The sequence below is a fragment of the Pseudophryne corroboree genome, chromosome 5, assembly GCF_028390025.1.
Source record: "Pseudophryne corroboree isolate aPseCor3 chromosome 5, aPseCor3.hap2, whole genome shotgun sequence".
NCBI classification, from domain to species: domain Eukaryota; kingdom Metazoa; phylum Chordata; class Amphibia; order Anura; family Myobatrachidae; genus Pseudophryne; species Pseudophryne corroboree.
In genome coordinates, this window is record NC_086448.1 from 428,328,778 (window position 1) to 428,337,522 (window position 8,745).

Below are 8,745 nucleotides of genomic sequence, written 5' to 3' on the forward strand. Positions count from 1 at the left end.
GTCAAAATTCACATTCTGCCACATGGAATGAGCCAAAATTTACATTATGCCACACAGTATGAGCCAAAAGTCACACAGAATGAGACAAAATTCACATTCTGCCACATGGAATGAGCCAAAATTCACATTATGCCACATGGAATGAGTCAAAATTCACATTATGCCACATGGAATGAGCCAAAATTCACACATAATGAGATGAAATTCACATTTTTCCACATAGTATGAACCAAAATTCACATGGAATGAGCCAAAATTCACATTATGCCACACAGTATGAGCTGCAATTCAGGGACAGGGAGAGTGACAGCAGGGACAGGGAGAGTGACAGTAGTGACAGGGAGAGTGAAAGTGGGACATAGGGACAGGGAGAGTGACAGCAGAGACATAGTGACAGGGAGAGTCACAGCAGGGACATAGGGACAGGGAGAGTGACAGCAGGGACAGGGAGAGTGACAGCAGGGACAGGGAGATGACAGAGAGAGGGACATAGGGACATGGAGAGTGACATAGGAACAGGGAGAGTGACAGAGAGAGGGACATAGGGAGAGTGACAGAGAGAGGGGCATAGGGACAGAGAGAGTGAAAGAGAGAGGGACAGCAACGACATACAGAAAAGAGAGAGAAAGGCAGCAGTGTAAAATTACCTAATCAGCAGCGGCTGTGTGAAGGAGGCTGTGACTGGCAGCATGGAGGATGAGGAGGTTGTGGTCACCAGCGGTGCAGAGTTGGCTGTGGTCAGCGGTGGATGAGGAGGCTGTGGTCAGTGATGCGGAGGAGGAAGCAGTGCGGAGCATGAAGCTGTGGGTGCAGGAGGCTGTGGGCGGCAGCACGTGGGAAGCAGCAGTGCGGAGCAGGAGGCTGTGGGTGGCAGCACGTGGGAGGCAGCGGTGGTGCGAATTAGAAAGCGGGCAGCGGTGGCCTTTGGCACGGCTCCGGTCTGTCTGACCGCCGCTATATCAAATCTGTCATGGACCGCAGCTAATCAGATTGGCTACAGTTCAATAGCACCAAATATGAATACTGTGGCAGTGGGGATCTCAGCCTGTGCTTGAAGTGGCGGTATGCCATACCAGCGTATGCCAGCCCACTTTGAGCACTGTATGTATGTATATATATATATATATATATATATCTATCTATCACCAAACAGTGAATCAGGAGGCGCTAATTTCACTTTCCGGTTATTACCAGCAATTACATTGACCACATATGATCATAAATAACAATTTATTAAAAGCACATTTACACAAACAGAGACAACCCTTTCATATACACAGTTAAAATTTGTGCCATAAATGAAATGAAGGGTAGTATTAGTCTCTTCAACCTTGACGCGTTTCGTCCACATAGGACTTCTTCAGAGGGATGGTCAAAGAAGCTGGTAAAAAACACACATTTAAATGAATGTATGAATAAACATACATGATTTTCTCAATCAACTTTAAATAAGCAAAATTAATCATACAGATAAGGAGAGATGAGGACATTGAGTAACAATACAATATATCAGGAGATGGACATTCATGAATACTAGCAAAAAAGTGTCTTTGAAGTTCCACATTGATGGTATATACAGTGGTACAATGATGATACAAAACCAAAAATATAAGGCAATACATACCTATACAATCAATTCAGATACTGACAATCTGTGAAATGGTCAGGCTCACCACACCATTTAGAATTCAAATTATTCGCACAGTTCTAAAATACAATTTGATGTGATTATTTTACACAAAAAAATATAATGGAAAAAATACCCGTATTAACTATCCATATAACTTACTTATAAATCCACTGGACCTCTATTCCCAATATCTATGGGTCTGTGAAAGATGTAAATCCTATTTAAAAACCCTAAATGGAGATAGTATCCATTAATTTATTTTTAGGCAAAAAATTGGTATATCAATAAATAAAAAATAAAATATAAAAAATAAAAAAATAAAAAAATAAAAAATGAATGAAAAATGAATAAATAAAAATAAAAATAAATAAAAATAAAAATAAAAAGTGAAAATTAAAAATAAAATAAAAAATAAAAATAAAAAAAATAAAAAATAAAAAAATGAACATAAAAATAAAATAAAATAAAAATAAAAATAAATTAAGAAAGAAAAATATATGTATATAAATATATACATACCTACTATAATAATATTAAATATCCAACCAATGGGAGAATCCACCAAAGAAAGTGGCCTATGATAAATTAAATCAAACTTAACATCAATATCCGATACCCATATCATATTATTAATGTTACAACTCCTACCTAAAGTGAACCTATACTTACACAGTCCTGTGTGTTCATTAGTGATCTCCCAATGTGATAGTGACTAGTGAGTGAAAATGTGGGACTATAAATACCCTGGACTATCATTACCTCACTTCCTGTTTTAATTAACCAATGAAGATTGTAATATGAAATTAGCCTTAATTAACCCCTTAAAAATGATTCAAAACAACCCTTGGTTTATATAATGTTTAGAAACTAGTACAAGTGCTATTTTAATAGAAGTAAGTGTGTTTTTTAAACAAAAATAATTAAGGACCTATATAATACCGGATATGACATCATCTCAGAACTAAACAGGGCCTAAATGTGTTATAGATCACTAAAAAACTATATAATGGGGCCGATGAAATTTATATTGTATCACACCACTAACTAGGGCGCCCAGCTTATGCTCCATTAAACTGTCTAAACCGCGGCAACCAACTACTGTTGGAATCGCGGAGATCGCCCGTGCGTTCCAACCACGGCAGCGGTGGAACGCACTTCCTGGTAACCAAACAGGAAGTGACGCGTGCGTTCCATCCGCAACCGCGGCGGAACCTTATGCGTTCCACCCACACTCGCGATGGAGCGCAAATTTACCCTCGCCCAACGGAAAGCCACTATATTGAGGCAGCCATCCTAAAACTTAGAAAGTGACCTAAACGCAGTCCCCCACAACTGATTGTTAACATATATCATGTGCCCTTACTTCATTATTCCCTTAAGTGACCTCATTAATTAATGGGATGTAATGATGACGTATATCCCTATAAATAATGAAAAAGAAAAAAAGTGATAATAGAAAAAAATAAATTAATTAATAAAAATAAATAAACAAATAAATATATAAATAAATAAAATAAATAAAAATAAAACATTAATGAAACTCCATAAATTGTTTAGTAATTTAACAGTTCATACCGGTATCTTTCCCTTACAGAATCTCATTAACATTTTAAATAAATTCAGTATACTCCAATATATATGCATAGATACCAATTCCAAGTTATAAGAAAGAGACAATATCTAATCCTTCATTGAGTCCCTTAGGTGATAACGTATTTAGGGTATATATCCAAAATGTTTCTCTCCGTGATAATGCCAAATCCCTATCACCACCTCTGACATGCGGTTTAATGAGCTCCACTATAGTAAATTTCAAGCTCTTTATGTCTGAATTATGTTTCTCAGAGAAATGTCTAGGAAGATTGTGAGTGGTTACTTTGTTCTTAATACTTCTTAAATGTTCCTGTATTCTTAATTTAGCCTGTCTTTTCGTTTTTCCTATATAAGACAGGCCACACCCACAGTATATCTTATAGATCACATACTCAGTAGTGCAGGTGACCCTGTCTTTAAATTTATACAGGTACCCATTGTCCATTTTTACTTGAAACTGGGATCTAACCATATGTTTACAGCATATACAATGCTGACATGGGTAGCATCCCCCCCGACTTGATGATTTTGTACAAGTATCACTAATCGGCTTCAGCCGACTAGGTGCCAATATATTTTTTAAATTATTGGCTTTCCTATAGACCATGTTCGGTTTCTTTGGTAAACTTGACCCCAAAATAGGGTCTTTGAGAAGTGGCCTGTCTTATATAGGAAAAACGAAAAGACAGAAAACGAAAATGTTAATGAGATTCTGTAAGGGAAAGATACCGGTATGAACTGTTAAATTACTAAACAATTTATGGAGTTTCATTAATGTTTTATTTTTATTTATTTTATTTATTTATATATTTATTTGTTTATTTATTTTTATTAATTAATTAATTTTTTTCTATTATCACTTTTTTTCTTTTTCATTATTTATAGGGATATACGTCATCATTACATCCCATTAATTAATGAGGTCACTTAAGGGAATAATGAAGTAAGGGCACATGATATATGTTAACAATCAGTTGTGGGGGACTGCGTTTAGGTCACTTTCTAAGTTTTAGGATGGCTGCCTCAATATAGTGGCTTTCCGTTGGGCGAGGGTAAATTTGCGCTCCATCGCGAGTGTGGGTGGAACGCATAAGGTTCCGCCGCGGTCACGGATGGAACACACGCGTCACTTCCTGTTTGGTTACCAGGAAGTGCGTTCCACCGCTGCCGTGGTTGGAATGCACGGGTGATCTCCGCGATTCCAACAGTAGTTGGTTGCCGCGGTTTAGACAGTTTAATGGAGCATAAGCTGGGCGCCCTAGTTAGTGGTGTGACACAATATAAATTTCATCGGCCCCATTATATAGTTTTTTAGTGATCTATAACACATTTAGGCCCTGTTTAGCTCTGAGATGATGTCATATCCGGTATTATATAGGTCCTTAATTAGGTCCGTTTTTGTTTAAAAAACACACTTACTTCTATTAAAATAGCACTTGTACTAGTTTCTAAACATTATATAAACCAAGGGTTGTTTTGAATCATTTTTAAGGGGTTAATTAAGGCTAATTTCATATTACAATCTTCATTGGTTAATTAAAACAGGAAGTGAGGTAATGATAGTCCAGGGTATTTATAGTCCCACATTTTCACTCACTAGTCACTATCACATTGGGAGATCACTAATGAACACACAGGACTGTGTAAGTATAGGTTCACTTTAGGTAGGAGTTGTAACATTAATAATATGATATGGGTATCGGATATTGATGTTAAGTTTGATTTAATTTATCATAAGCCACTTTCTTTGGTGGATTCTCCCGTTGGTTGGATATTTAATATTATTATAGTAGGTATGTATATATTTATATACATATATTTTTCTGTCTTTATTTATTTTTGTTTTTATTTTTATTTTTATTTTATCTTATTTTATTTTTATGTTCATTTTTTTATTTTATTTTTATTTTTATTTTTATTTATTTTTATTTTTATTTTTATTTATTCATTTTTCATTCATTTTTTATTTTTTTATTTATTATATTTTATTTTTTATTTATTGATATACCAATTTTTTGCCTAAAAATAAATTAATGGATACTATCTCCATTTAGGGTTTTTAAATAGGATTTACATCTTTCACAGACCCATAGATATTGGGAATAGAGGTCCAGTGGATTTATAAGTAAGTTATATGGATAGTTCATACGGGTATTTTTTCCATTATATTTTTTTGTGTAAAATAATCACATCAAATTGTATTTTAGAACTGTGCGAATAATTTGAATTCTAAATGGTGTGGTGAGCCTGACCATTTCACAGATTGTCAGTATCTGAATTGATTGTATAGGTATGTATTGCCTTATATTTTTGGTTTTGTATCATCATTGTACCACTGTATATACCATCAATGTGGAACTTCAAAGACACTTTTTTGCTAGTATTCATGAATGTCCATCTCCTGATATATTGTATTGTTACTCAATGTCCTCATCTCTCCTTATCTGTATGATTAATTTTGCTTATTTAAAGTTGATTGAGAAAATCATGTATGTTTATTCATACATTCATTTAAATGTGTGTTTTTTACCAGCTTCTTTGACCATCCTTCTGAAGAAGTCCTATGTGGACGAAACGCGTCAGGGTTGAAGAGACTTATACTACCCTTCATTTCATTTATGGCACAAATTTTAACTGTGTATATGAAAGGGTTATGTCTGTTTGTGTAAATGTGCTTTTAATAAATTGTTATTTATGATCATATGTGGTCAATGTAATTGCTGGTAATAACTGGAAAGTGAAATTAGCGCCTCCTGATTCACTGTTTGGTGGTGTGTAGTTTTGGTCCTGAATAACAGAAGGATCGAATTAGGAAAGGCAGCAATTTATCAGCGCAGGATAAGGGTATAACTGTTGTATTGTTTATTGGTTTTGTGCTGTTAGATACCCGTATCTGCTGCGATTCACTTTCTTTCAAGTTGCCTATTTTTAAAGATAGAACCAAAAGGTTACAGAACGTTAGACAGATTTTTATTGATGATGAACAGGAAATTATATTTGAGGAGAATGATGAGGATTATTTCGGATATCTAAATTCTATGGAAAGATTGGCTACAAAAGAGCTAAAAGGATAATATGATATCACCACCCTAGAGAAATATTTGGAGATGGGGAGGGTCCCTAGAGGACTTAGAATTATTAAAAAGCCCACATTCGGAAATAATGTAGATACCTTTATGTCCAATTGGAATACTATTTTAGATGAATGTTCTGCAAAACTTATGGGTTTAATTATTACTGAGAGAAAAAAGGAACTAATTAAGATTGACGAAGAAATTTCTAGATTAGAGTCAGTCATGGAGAAGTTTGTTGTAAGTGAGGAATTTAAAAGGGATGCTAATGATTTGCAACACAAACTTGATACATTAGAACATGATATCATCAATAGCAAACATAAAAAATTCCTTAGGGACAAGAGTGATTATGTTAATGGTAAGGTAAGAGACTGGTCGAACTTTGAAAGGAAAGTAGATATGACCTATAGGGGCAATGATCCTAAGAGATCTGAGTGGCAAGTAGTGAGAAGTAGACAGTGGAACAGATATAAGGGGGATTCTCCCTATGAAGGAAGGTGGGCGAATCGTCCCATTGGCAATCAGAGGAAGGGCTTTGTTTCTGAGAGAAGGGAAAGATTTCCCTCATATGGAGAGGGACGTGATGAAAGGACATATAGATATAATCGATATGCACCATTGAGATCACCCTCCCCATTTAGGAAACAGGGTCGTTTTTTAGGGGAACGAAGGGAGCTACACCAGTTTGGAAGGCCTCACATGGAGGAACAGTATGTGAGGATGAACACCCCCCAAGGTATCAAAAGAGGGTTTCAAGAGGGAGAAGAGGAAGGGGAGGCAGAAGATCAAACCCCAAGAAAAAGGAAAGTACCCCCAGGTCAGGACAAAATTCAACAGGGATCATTAACCTTTCAAAGAAGGAACTTTCTACAGCCGAAGTCTCGGTTTTAGAAAAAGGCCTAAAATTCGCCCCAGAAGAAACTGTGAACAAATTTAATTTGTTCATAGATTTGAATAAATTTGTTAGAAAATTAACTGTCCAAAGACATTTTCTAAAGAATCCAGTTCCTAAATTGTCCTATATACCTAAGGAAAAACCTATTGTTTCCCTTCCCTCAAAATTCTACCCTGTCGAATCCAAAGGTAATTACCTGGAAATATTTTACGAATCAGTAAGAGATGACTTTAGAGCTATGAAAGTTTATGACAAAAGGTACAATCATAACCTTAGCTCTCATGAAATTAAGGCTATTAAGGATATTAAAAAGAATCAGAACATAATCATCAAGGCAGCAGATAAGGGTGGCTCGGTCGTTCTGCAAGATCGCCAAGCCTATACCGATGAAGCCTATAGGATATTGAATGATACAGATACCTATGTAAAGTTAGATCACAGTCCTTTGGTAGAATTTCAGGAGTCTTTACAGACGCTATTATTTAAGGCTAATAGCTCGAATTTGATCTGTAAGCAAGAACTTGAATATTTAAATAATAAACAGCCTGTAATTCCTGTTTTTTACCAACTCCCTAAAGTTCATAAGAATAAGGATCACCCACCAGGGCGCCATATCATTGGAGGGGTTGATTCCTTAACGGCTAATGTCTCTCATTATATAGACTTCAAACTACAACCTTATGTGAAAAATTCTAAGTCATATTTGAAAGATTCTGCTAGTGTTCTTAGAACACTTAATAATTATGTATGGACAGAAGGTGATTGTTGGATCACAGTAGATGTACAGGCATTGTATTCTTCTATCCCCCACAAAAAGGGTATGGAAGCTGTTCTTAATGTGCTAAGTAAAGATCCCCTTAAGTCTCCTGAAGAAGTCTCCTTTATCATTGAATGTATATAATTTATCTTGGAGCATAATTTTTTTGAATTTGAAGGCTCCTGTTATTTACAACAACAAGGTACGGCTATGGGTACCAAATTTGCACCCTCTTACGCTAACATTTTCATGAGTGAATGGGAGGGCAAGTTCATCTATGGAACGGCATTTGAGAAAGCACATATAAAATATTACCGGAGATATATTGATGATCTTTTATTTATTTGGCAGGGGGACGATTCAAGTATAATGGATTTCATCTCGCATATAAATACCAATGATGTTAATTTAAAATTTACACTTAAGTTCAGTAGGTCCTCTATAGAATATTTGGACCTTGAGTTGAAAGGTTCTGAATCCGGCAAGGTCATCAGCAGTACTTTTTTTAAGAAAGTAGACGCTAATAGTTTTATTCCTATGTCTAGTTGCCATCATCCCGCATGGAAAGAGGGAGTACCGTTCTCTCAATTTCTAAGGATAAGGAGAAATTGTAGTAGAACAGTTGATTATTGGAAGCAAACAAATGTCTTAAGGAAAAGATTTATTGAACGGGGTTACAGTCCGGGCTTGATAGATGATGCTAGAGAACGGGCCGCATGTCGCAATAGGGATGAACTTATTATAGAGAAAGTGAAAGTTGAAGATCGTCCCCAACAATTCACTAGACCTTTCATCA